Raw genomic sequence first — 12,976 nt, 5'->3', positions numbered from 1 at the left:
GCTCAGTAGTCCCAATACATTATCACTGCATATTGGCTATGCTCAGTAGGCTATAGGTCCAATACATTATCACTGCATATTGGCTATGCTCAGTAGTCCCAATACATTATCACTGCATATTGGCTATGCTCAGTAGGTCCAATACATTATCACTGCATATTGTCTATGCTCAGTAGTCCCAATACATTATCACTGCATATTGTCCATGCTCAGTAGTCTGTAGGTCCAATACATTATCACTGCATATTGGCTATGCTCAGTAGGCCCAATACATTATCACTGCATATTGTCTATGCTCAGTAGTCCCAATACATTATCACTGCATATTGTCTATGCTCAGTAGTCCCAATACATTATCACTGCATATTGTCTATGCTCAGTAGTCCCAATACATTATCACTGCATATTGGCTATGCTCAGTAGGCTATAGGCCCAATACATTATCACTGCATATTGGCTATGCTCAGTAGGCCCAATACATTATCACTGCATATTGGCTATGCTCAGTAGGCCCAATACATTATCACTGCATATTGGCTATGCTCAGTAGGCCCAATACATTATCACTGCATATTGTCTATGCTCAGTAGGCCCAATACATTATCACTGCATATTGGCTATGCTCAGTAGGTCCAATACATTATCACTGCATATTGTCTATGCTCAGTCGGCTGTAGGCCCAATACATTATCACTGCATATTGGCTTGCTCAGTAGGCCCAATACTTTCTGCAGGCTATAGGCCCAATACATTATCACTGCATATTGGCTATCTTAGGCCCAATACATTATCACTGCATATTGGCTATGCTCAGTAGGCCCAATACATTATCACTGCATATTGGCTATGCTCAGTAGGTCCAATACATTATCACTGCATATTGGCTATGCTCAGTCCATTTTCACTTTTCTCAGTAGTCTGTAGGTCCAATACATTATCACTGCATATTGGCTATGCTCAGTAGGCCCAATACATTATCACTGCATATTGTCTATGCTCAGTAGTCCCAATACATTATCACTGCATATTGTCTATGCTCAGTAGTCCCAATACATTATCACTGTATATTGTCTATGCTCAGTAGTCCCAATACATTATCACTGCATATTGGCTATGCTCAGTAGGCTATAGGCCCAATACATTATCACTGCATATTGGCTATGCTCAGTAGGCCCAATACATTATCACTGCATATTGGCTATGCTCAGTAGGCCCAATACATTATCACTGCATATTGGCTATGCTCAGTAGGTCCAATACATTATCACTGCATATTGTCTATGCTCAGTAGGCCCAATACATTATCACTGCATATTGGCTATGCTCAGTAGGTCCAATACATTATCACTGCATATTGTCTATGCTCAGTCGGCTGTAGGCCCAATACATTATCACTGCATATTGGCTATGCTCAGTAGGCCCAATACATTATCACTGCATATTGGCTATAGGCCCAATACATTATCACTGCATATTGGCTATAGGCCCAATACATTATCACTGCATATTGGCTATGCTCAGTAGGCCCAATACATTATCACTGCATATTGGCTATAAGGCCCAATACATTATCACTGCATATTGGCTATAGGCCCAATACATTATCACTGCATATTGGCTATGCTCAGTAGGCCCAATACATTATCACTGCATATTGGCTATGCTCAGTAGGCCCAATACATTATCACTGCATATTGTCTATGCTCAGTAGGCCCAATACATTATCACTGCATATTGGCTATGCTCAGTAGGCGGCCCAATACATTATCACTGCATATTGTCTATGCTCAGTAGGCCCAATACATTATCACTGCATATTGGCTATGCTCAGTAGGCCCAATACATTATCACTGCATATTGTCTATGCTCAGTAGGCTATAGGCCCAATACATTATCACTGCATATTGTCTATGCTCAGTAGGCTGGCCCAATACATTATCACTGCATATTGTCTATGCTCAGTAGGCTCCAATACATTATCACTGCATATTGGCTATGCTCAGTAGGCCCAATACATTATCACTGCATATTGTCTATGCTCAGTAGGCTATGGCCCAATACATTATCACTGCATATTGTCTATGCTCAGTAGTCCCAATACATTATCACTGCATATTGGCTATGCTCAGTAGGCTATAGGCCCAATACATTATCACTGCATATTGTCTATGCTCAGTAGGCCCAATACATTATCACTGCATATTGTCTATGCTCAGTAGGCCCAATACATTATCACTGCATATTGGCTATGCTCAGTAGTCCCAATACATTATCACTGCATATTGGCTATGCTCAGTAGGCTATAGGCCCAATACATTATCACTGCATATTGTCTATGCTCAGTAGGCCCAATACATTATCACTGCTATTGTCTATGCTCAGTAGGCCCAATACATTATCACTGCATATTGGCTATGCTCAGTAGGCCCCAATACATTATCACTGCATATTGGCTATGCTCAGTAGGCTATAGGTCCAATACATTATCACTGCATATTGGCTATGCTCAGTAGGCTATAGGCCCAATACATTATCACTGCATATTGGCTATGCTCAGTAGGCTATAGGCCCAATACATTATCACTGCATATTGTCTATGCTCAGTAGGCCCAATACATTATCACTGCATATTGGCTATGCTCAGTAGGTCCCAATACATTATCACTGCATATTGGCTATGCTCAGTAGGCCCAATACATTATCACTGCATATTGGCTATGCTCAGTAGGCCCAATACATTATCACTGCATATTGGCTATGCTCAGTAGGTCCAATACATTATCACTGCATATTGGCTATGCTCAGTAGGTCCAATACATTATCACTGCATATTGGCTATGCTCAGTAGGCTTGGCCCAATACATTATCACTGCATATTGGCTATGCTCAGTAGGCTATAGGTCCAATACATTATCACTGCATATTGGCTATGCTCAGTAGGCTCCAATACATTATCACTGCATATTGGCTATGCTCAGTAGGCCCAATACATTATCACTGCATATTGGCTATGCTCAGTAGGCCCAATACATTATCACTGCATATTGGCTATGCTCAGTAGGCCCAATACATTATCACTGCATATTGGCTATGCTCAGTAGGTCCAATACATTATCACTGCATATTGGCTATGCTCAGTAGGCCCAATACATTATCACTGCATATTGGCTATGCTCAGTAGTCCCAATACATTATCACTGCATATTGGCTATGCTCAGTAGTCCCAATACATTATCACTGCATATTGGCTATGCTCAGTAGGCCCAATACATTATCACTGCATATTGGCTATGCTCAGTAGGCTGTAGGTCCAATACATTATCACTACATATTGGCTATGCTCAGTAGGCCCAATACATTATCACTGCATATTGGCTATGCTCAGTAGGCCCAATACATTATCACTGCATATTGGCTATGCTCAGTAGTCCAATACATTATCACTGCATATTGGCTATGCTCAGTAGGCCCAATCCATTATCACTACATATTGGCTATGCTCAGTAGGCCCAATACATTATCACTGCATATTGGCTATGCTCAGTAGGCTCCAATACATTATCACTACATATTGGCTATGCTCAGTAGGCCCAATACATTATCACTGCATATTGGCTATGCTCAGTAGGCCCAATACATTATCACTGCATATTGGCTATGCTCAGTAGGCCCAATACATTATCACTGCATATTGGCTATGCTCAGTAGGCGGCCCAATACATTATCACTGCATATTGGCTATGCTCAGTAGGCCCAATACATTATCACTGCATATTGGCTATGCTCAGTAGGCCCAATACATTATCACTGCATATTGGCTATGCTCAGTAGGCCCAATACATTATCACTGCATATTGGCTATGCTCAGTAGGCTGCCCAATACATTATCACTGCATATTGGCTATGCTCAGTAGGCCCAATACATTATCACTGCATATTGGCTATGCTCAGTAGGCCCAATACATTATCACTGCATATTGGCTATGCTCAGTAGGCCCAATACATTATCACTGCATATTGGCTATGCTCAGTAGGCCCAATACATTATCACTGCATATTGGCTATGCTCAGTAGGCCCAATACATTATCACTGCATATTGGCTATGCTCAGTAGGCCCAATACATTATCACTGCATATTGGCTATGCTCAGTAGGCCCAATACATTATCACTGCATATTGGCTATGCTCAGTAGGCCCAATACATTATCACTGCATATTGGCTATGCTCAGTAGGCCCAATACATTATCACTGCATATTGGCTATGCTCAGTAGGCTGTTCCAATACATTATCACTGCATATTGGCTATGCTCAGTAGGCCCAATACATTATCACTGCATATTGGCTATGCTCAGTAGGTCGCCCAATACATTATCACTGCATATTGGCTATGCTCAGTAGGCTCCAATACATTATCACTGCATATTGGCTATGCTCAGTAGGCCCAATACATTATCACTGCATATTGGCTATGCTCAGTAGGCCCAATACATTATCACTGCATATTGGCTATGCTCAGTAGGCTGTAGGTCCAATACATTATCACTACATATTGGCTATGCTCAGTAGGCCCAATACATTATCACTGCATATTGGCTATGCTCAGTAGGCCCAATACATTATCACTGCATATTGGCTATGCTCAGTAGGCCCAATACATTATCACTGCATATTGGCTATGCTCAGTAGGCCCAATACATTATCACTGCATATTGGCTATGCTCAGTAGGCCCAATACATTATCACTGCATATTGGCTATGCTCAGTAGGCTATAGGCCCAATACATTATCACTGCATGCTGAATTGCCTCATGTTCTCCATTAAAAATTGTCGTATGGTAGCTATAGGCCCAGCAGAATAATACACTTTATCACTCACGCTCACCATTATTGTCTCAGCTACCTCACGCACCGTTATTACCACCTCACGCACCGTTATTACCACCTCACGCACCGTTATTACCACCTCACGCACCGTTATTACCACCTCACGCACCATTATTACCACCTCACGCACCATTATTACCACCTCACGCACCAATATTACCACCTCACGCACCATTATTACTACCTCACGCACCATTATTCCCACCTCACGCACCATTATTACCACCTCACGCACCAATTATTACTACCTCACGCACCAATTATTACTACCTCACGCACCAATTATTACTACCTCACGCACCAATTATTACTACCTCACGCACCAATTATTACTACCTCACGCACCAATTATTACTACCTCACGCACCAATTATTACTACCTCACGCACCAATTATTACTACCTCACGCACCAATTATTACTACCTCACGCACCAATTATTACTACCTCACGCACCAATTATTACTACCTCACGCACCAATTATTACTACCTCACGCACCATTATTACTACCTCACGCACCATTATTACTACCTCACGCACCATTATTACTACCTCACGCACCAATTATTACTACCTCACGCACCAATTATTACTACCTCACGCACCAATTATTACTACCTCACGCACCAATTATTACTACCTCACGCACCAATTATTACTACCTCACGCACCAATTATTACTACCTCACGCACCAATTATTACTACCTCACGCACCAATTATTACTACCTCACGCACCAATTATTACTACCTCACGCACCAATTATTACTACCTCACGCACCAATTATTACTACCTCACGCACCAATTATTACTACCTCACGCACCAATTATTACTACCTCACGCACCAATTATTACTACCTCACGCACCAATTATTACTACCTCACGCACCAATTATTACTACCTCACGCACCAATTATTACTACCTCACGCACCAATTATTACTACCTCACGCACCAATTATTACTACCTCACGCACCAATTATTACTACCTCACGCACCAATTATTACTACCTCACGCACCAATTATTACTACCTCACGCACCAATTATTACTACCTCACGCACCAATTATTACTACCTCACGCACCAATTATTACTACCTCACGCACCAATTATTACTACCTCACGCACCAATTATTACTACCTCACGCACCAATTATTACTACCTCACGCAACAACCGTAAGCTTATCGGAAAAAAAACTGTTCAGACTCCTTCATTGCATCAGCAGCAGCAGTGCTGGTTGTAGCGCAGTGGAAGTAGGGAGACATATACAAACCTGAAGGTGTAGAAGGTTTTTCTCCAGCAGAATCTTCTCCGTTTTCAGCCCGGTAATGTCCCGCTCTTGTTTGCGTTTAAAATCTAAAGAAACAGAGCAACCCAGGCACATCGCCAATCAGAAAAAAGGCAGGTCAGGCTGCGCGACAGATCACAATAGGAATTATAGATTTTTTTTTTTTAGGGCCACGTAAATTATGTTCCCGCAGACTAGAAGAATAATAGTGATAGAAAAAACCTTGAAACTGTCCAAGTTGTTTTGCCAAGTTGTGTTTCCTGTTGGTGGAAAAAGGTAGAAGCATGAGAACGCCAACACTTAAAACAATAAGTGGATGAATGGTATTAGCGCTGGTTGAAACCTTACAGAACGGATGTCCTGGCGTCGTCCTCCTTTAACCGCTGCACTTCCTCTGCTACCTTCTGACACGTCTTCAACGACATCTGAGAAGATAAACACACGTCAAATCATCGCCGTACTAAAAAAACGTTTTCACGCCCGATACTTGAAATGGTTTTAGTTCAGCGGGTTGAAACCGACGCAGACAAACATTGGATGACTGCTAGAACGAGGAGGATTTTTATTGTTTCCCCTGTTAGATTAATACTGTTACCTGCGTTTTCAGCAGGTCGTTCTCCAGCGCCGTCTTCTCCCGTCTCAACTGGACATTATCCAGACACTGCTTCTCTGTCGTCTCTTCGTCATAAACAGGTCCACAGGAAAGACCGAGTTACATACCTCAGACAGTAGTAGACTATTACAATGTGGGTAATATCAGTGGTTGAGGGGGTTTTTACAGGAAGTAGAATTATAACCAGAGATAATACCTGTTACCATCTTCAGCTGGTCCTCAAGTCTCTTCTTTCTGGAGAACAGAGAGAGAGAGAGAAGAGAGGAGAGAGAAGAGAGGAGAGAGAAGAGAAGAGAGAGAAGAGAGAGAAGAGAGAGGAGAGAGAGGAGAGAGAGGAGAGAAAAGTCAGCGGAACAAGAACCAAACGAAATATGCTGTAAATGTTCTTGATGAGTCTTACAGAGTCTCTGTGTTGTTGTTCTGCTCCTTCAGCCTCTCCACTTCCTCAAAAAGCTGCTGGGACAACTTCTCAGCGCTCTACAGGGCACAAACACAACTCTGTCAGAGCTCCCCCCGGGACCCGACTCTGTCAGAGCTCCCCCCGGGACCCGACTCTGTCAGAGCTCCCCCCGGGACCCGACTCTGTCAGAGCTCCCCCCGGGACCCGACTCTGTCAGAGCTCCCCCGGGACCCTCTGTCAGAGCTCCCCCGGGACCCGACTCTGTCAGAGCTCCCCCGGGCGACTCTGTCAGAGCTCCCCCCGGGACCCGACTCTGTCAGAGCTCTCCCCGGGACCCGACTCTGTCAGAGCTCTCCCCGGGACAAAACAGTGTCATGACGAGTAGAATGGATCATTTCACATCTCTTACCTGCTTCGCCTCCAGCTCTGCCCGCATGGCTTCGTTCTCTGCATGTTGCTTTTCCAGAAACGCTACTTTCAACTGCAGATCATCAAGAAGTTTACGCAGCTTATCGGTCTCCCTGGAAACGACGTCGTGTGACAGAAATAAAATCAACAACTTTATGTTGACAACCATTTACGCGTTTCCAAGACATGTCAAATACTTACAAAAAGACATAGAAGAAGAGCATTTAGTAAAGAGGACCTAGAGAACTGATGGAGTCATACCTCTGGGATCTCTGAAGCTGTAAACAAACCGTCAAGAAAAAAAACACTTCATAATACTGAATTAAGCTTTTATCCAAAGCATTCATACATTTTAGGTACGGGTGCTCCTGGGAATCGAACACACCATCCTAGCATTGCAAGAGCCATGCTCTGTCCACTGAGCTAGAGGACCACTTCTAACACTGACAGTAATGCAATGGGGGTGGCAGGTAGCCTTGTGGATAAGGCTGATGGGGGGGCAGGTAGCCTTGTGGATAAGGCTGTTGGGGGGGGACAGGTAGCCTTGTGGATAAGGCTGTTGGGCCAATGGGGGGTGGCAGGTAGGTCACAGAATTCTAACAGTCACTCCCATAGAATTCTAACGGTCACTCCCATAGAATTCTAATAGTCACTCCCATAGAATTCTAATAGTCACTCCCATAGAATTCTAATAGTCACTCCCATAGAATTCTAACGGTCACTCCCATAGAATTCTAATAGTCACTCCCATAGAATTCTAATAGTCACTCCCATAGAATTCTAATAGTCACTCCCACATCCTCCCATAGAACTCTAACGGTCACTCCCACTACGGACGAGGCTAGTCCAATACATAATTACCTTTAACCTCATCCCACTGGAACCAGTGAAGTCCAAACAGACTCTTGTTATGATGGTGTAACACTAGTGGGGGGGTGGAGTCGGAGGGGAGTGGAGTCGGAGGGGGAGTGGAGTCGGGGGGGAGTGGAGTCGGGGGAGTGGAGTCGGGGGAGTGGAGTCGGGGGAGTGGAGTCGGGGGGGTGGAGTCGGGGGAGTGGAGTCGGGGGAGTGGAGTCGGAGGGGGGTGGAGTCGGAGGGGGAGTGGAGTCGGAGGGGGAGTGGAGTCGGAGGGGGGGGTGGAGTCGGAGGGGGGGAGTGGAGTCGGAGGGGGGGAGTGGAGTCGGAGGGGGGTGGTGGAGTCGGAGGGGGGGTGGAGTGGAGTCGGAGGGGGGGAGTGGTCATCACCACCAGAGACGGCCAATCAGGACAGTTTTCTGTTCATTCCAAGGGAGGCGCTGAAACCTAATTAATGACTGGAGAGAGACTGAAGAGCATGAATGGCTGAGGCCTAATTAACGACTGAAGAGCATGAATGGCTGAGGCCTAATTAATGACTGAAGAGCATGAATGGCTGAGGCCTAATTAATGACTGAAGAGCATGAATGGCTGATGCCTAATTAATGACTGAAGAGCATGAATGGCTGAGGCCTAATTAACGACTGAAGAGCATGAATGGCTGAGGCCTAATTAACAACTGAAGAGCATGAATGGCTGAGGCCTAATTAATGACTGAAGAGCATGAATGGCTGAGGCCTAATAAGGGGAGAGAGTGAATGGCTGAGGCCTAATAAGGGGAGAGAGTGAATGGCTGAGGCCTAATAAGGGGAGAGAGTGAATGGCTGAGGCCTAATAAGGGGAGAGAGACTGAAGAGGCTGAGGCCTAATAAGGGGAGAGAGTGAATGGCTGAGGCCTAATAAGGGGAGAGAGTGAATGGCTGAGGCCTAATAAGGGGAGAGAGTGAATGGACTTTTGAAAGGATATCTTCACACTTCCCTTGATATTCACTCAGCCGGTGACTGAAAGACAGTTAAAACAGATTACATTAGTAGTCTACTGTTTCTAAAACATACAAGTCATTCACTCCACCTGTTACATTAAACATGGCAGGCCGAGCTAGATATATGTTTAACATGGTCATTTTCAGTTTCCAAACCACAGCTAGCTACAGCAGATGAGTCTTGATAAGAATCTAGGGGTCATATTCAGTCAAACCAGCCACCGGGTCAATGACAACACCGCTGCTGCTGCTGGGAGATGTGTAGCATGTAGCATGTAGCTTTACCGTTTCCACTGCTGCTGTGAGATGTGTAGCATGTAGCATGTAGCTTTACCGTCGTGTCTGGTACCGTTTCCACTGCTGCTGTGAGATGTGTAGCATGTAGCTTTACCGTCGTGTCTGGTACCGTTTCCACTGCTGCTGTGAGATGTGTAGCATGTAGCTTTACCGTCATGTCTGGTACCGTTCCCACTGCTGCTGTGAGATGTGTAGCATGTAGCTTTACCGTCGTGTCTGGTACCGTTTCCACTGCTGCTGTGAGATGTGTAGCATGTAGCTTTACCGTCGTGTCTGGTACCGTTTCCACTGCTGCTGTGAGATGTGTAGCATGTAGCTTTACCGTCATGTCTGGTACCGTTTCCACTGCTGCTGTGAGATGTGTAGCATGTAGCTTTACCGTCATGTCTGGTACCGTTCCCACTGCTGCTGTGAGATGTGTAGCATGTAGCTTTACCGTCGTGTCTGGTACCGTTTCCACTGCTGCTGTGAGATGTGTAGCATGTAGCTTTACCGTCGTGTCTGGTACCGTTTCCACTGCTGCTGTGAGATGTGTAGCATGTAGCTTTACCGTCATGTCTGGTACCGTTTCCACTGCTCTGTGAGATGTGTAGCATGTAGCTTTAACGTCATGTCTGGTACCGTTCCCACTGCTCTGTGAGATGTGTAGCATGTAGCTTTACCGTCGTGTCTGGTACCGTTTCCACTGCTGCTGTGAGATGTGTAGCATGTAGCTTTACAGTCATGTCTGGTACCGTTTCCACTGCTGCTGTGAGATGTGTAGCATGTAGCTTTACCGTTTCCACTGCTGCTGTGAGATGTGTAGCATGTAGCTTTACCGTCATGTCTGGTACCGTTTCCACTGCTCTGTGAGATGTGTAGCATGTAGCTTTACCGTTTCCACTGCTGCTGTGAGATGTGTAGCATGTAGCTTTACCGTCGTGTCTGGTACCGTTTCCACTGCTGCTGTGAGATGTGTAGCATGTAGCTTTACCGTTTCCACTGCTCTGTGAGATGTGTAGCATGTAGCTTTACCGTCATGTCTGGTACCGTTTCCACTGCTGCTGTGAGATGTGTAGCATGTAGCTTTACCGTCATGTCTGGTACCGTTTCCACTGCTCTGTGAGATGTGTAGCATGTAGCTTTTCCGTCATGTCTGGTACCGTTTCCACTGCTGCTGTGAGATGTGTAGCATGTAGCTTTACCGCTTCCACTGCTCTGTGGGATGTGTAGCATGTAGCTTTACCGTCGTGTCTGGTACCGTTTCCACTGCTGCTGTGAGATGTGTAGCATGTAGCTTTACCGTCGTGTCTGGTACCGTTTCCACTGCTGCTGTGAGATGTGTAGCATGTAGCTTTACCGTCATGTCTGGTACCGTTTCCACTGCTGCTGTGAGATGTGTAGCATGTAGCTTTACCGTTTCCACTGCTCTGTGGGATGTGTAGTATGTAGCTTTACCGTCGTGTCTGGTACCGTTTCCACTGCTGCTGTGAGATGTGTAGCATGTAGCTTTACCGTCATGTCTGGTACCGTTTCCACTGCTGCTGTGAGATGTGTAGCATGTAGCTTTACCGTTTCCACTGCTGCTGTGAGATGTGTAGCATGTAGCTTTACCGTCGTGTCTGGTACCGTTTCCACTGCTGCTGTGAGATGTGTAGCATGTAGCTTTACCGTTTCCACTGCTCTGTGAGATGTGTAGCATGTAGCTTTACCGTCGTGTCTGGTACCGTTTCCACTGCTGCTGTGAGATGTGTAGCATGTAGCTTTACCGTCGTGTCTGGTACCGTTTCCACACTGATGTTTATTGAGAACTGGAATGGAACTGGAATTGATTGAATACCCCCAGCCAGAGTATGTAGTTAGCTGTTTGATTGAATACCCCCATCCAGAGTATGTAGTTAGCTGTTTGATTGAATACCCCCATCCAGAGTATGTAGTTAGCTGTTTGATTGAATACCCCCATCCAGAGTATGTAGTTAGCTGTTTGATTGAATACCCCCATCCTGAGTATGTAGTTAGCTGTTTGATTGAATACCCTCCATCCTGAGTATGTAAGTTAGCTGTTTGATTGAATACCCCCATCCTGAGTATGTATTAGTTAGTTAGCTGTTTGATTGAATACCCCCATCCTGAGTATGTAGTAGTTAGCTGTTTGATTGAATACCCCCCATCCTGAGTATGTATGTAGTTAGTTAGCTGTTTGATTGAATACCCCCCCATCCTCAGTATGTATGTATGTGTGTGTGTGTGTGTAGCTAGCTGTGTTTTAGCGACCTGTACAGTATCATCTCATCACACAAGTCTAATAACATTAGTTACTTACTCGGAGTCAATACTTTTCTGTTTCAAAACCAGGAGAGCTGCCACATATTCCTTTAGGTTCTACAATGAGAGAGGATGGATTGTCCGTCAGTATAGTTTGGTGAAATATTAGCTAACTAATCTTTTATCCACGTTTGAAACAAGTACACAACAAACAGTAGCCAGAGCGTTTCTCATCTCACCTGGTGAAGTACAGTGCAGTTTCTACAGACTCCGGTAGTTGCTTCTGAAGCGATTCTGGAATGATTCTCCCCCGGCATCATGATAAGTACTAATAGTTACTGTCCAATATGTCAAAATCCAACTACAGACATTAAAAACACAAACACTTCACAACAAATTCGGCATGACACAAACGTACTGTCCCACGTTGACTCAGGACCCGAAATATAGACGGGGGTTGTCTATAGAAATGCCGGTCTGAAAAAGACAGACCTGAGCGTTATATCTTTTTCAGATTTTTTATTTATTACATTTTTTGTATTATTATTATTATAAACAACAAATCAATACAAAAAGTACATGGGGGAACACAAGCATATATAAAGAATATGCAAAGGGAAATTGGGCTGGGGGGGGGTACAATTATCACATGACACAAGGACCTTAAAGGGGCATATACACATTTATCATTCTAACAGCTTTTATGTTGTATTTAATTGTCTTAAAATAAAGTAGCATTTTTTTTTGTAATGTAAGAAAATGTGGTGTTTTGTTTGTAAATTTACATTTGTGAATATGGCCAAAAGAATAATGAAATTAATTGTTTCAACTTATTTGTATCGTAGGTAAAGAATCCAAGCAGTACATCTCTCCATAATAGTGTAAAATCTTCATAAATGTGTTAAATTATAAATCTACTGATGTCTTGCCACAGTTTTATTACATGAATACAATGCAACACTGTTTCTGGGTGGTCATTACAAAAGGTACAAT

General features: G+C 44.2%; 1 pseudogene; it reads right to left on the bottom strand.

The window, feature by feature from the left end:
* LOC106591541 (little elongation complex subunit 1-like) overlaps nt 1-12,437 on the bottom strand; it is a 34,000-nt pseudogene extending 21,563 nt beyond the window's left edge.
* Between the last annotated feature and the right edge of the window lie 539 nt (nt 12,438-12,976).

This window comes from Salmo salar, unplaced genomic scaffold, assembly GCF_905237065.1.
Source record: "Salmo salar unplaced genomic scaffold, Ssal_v3.1, whole genome shotgun sequence".
Lineage (NCBI taxonomy): Eukaryota > Metazoa > Chordata > Actinopteri > Salmoniformes > Salmonidae > Salmo > Salmo salar.
Note: the sequence above shows the minus strand (reverse complement) of the source record. Positions and strands in the feature narration are given on the sequence as shown.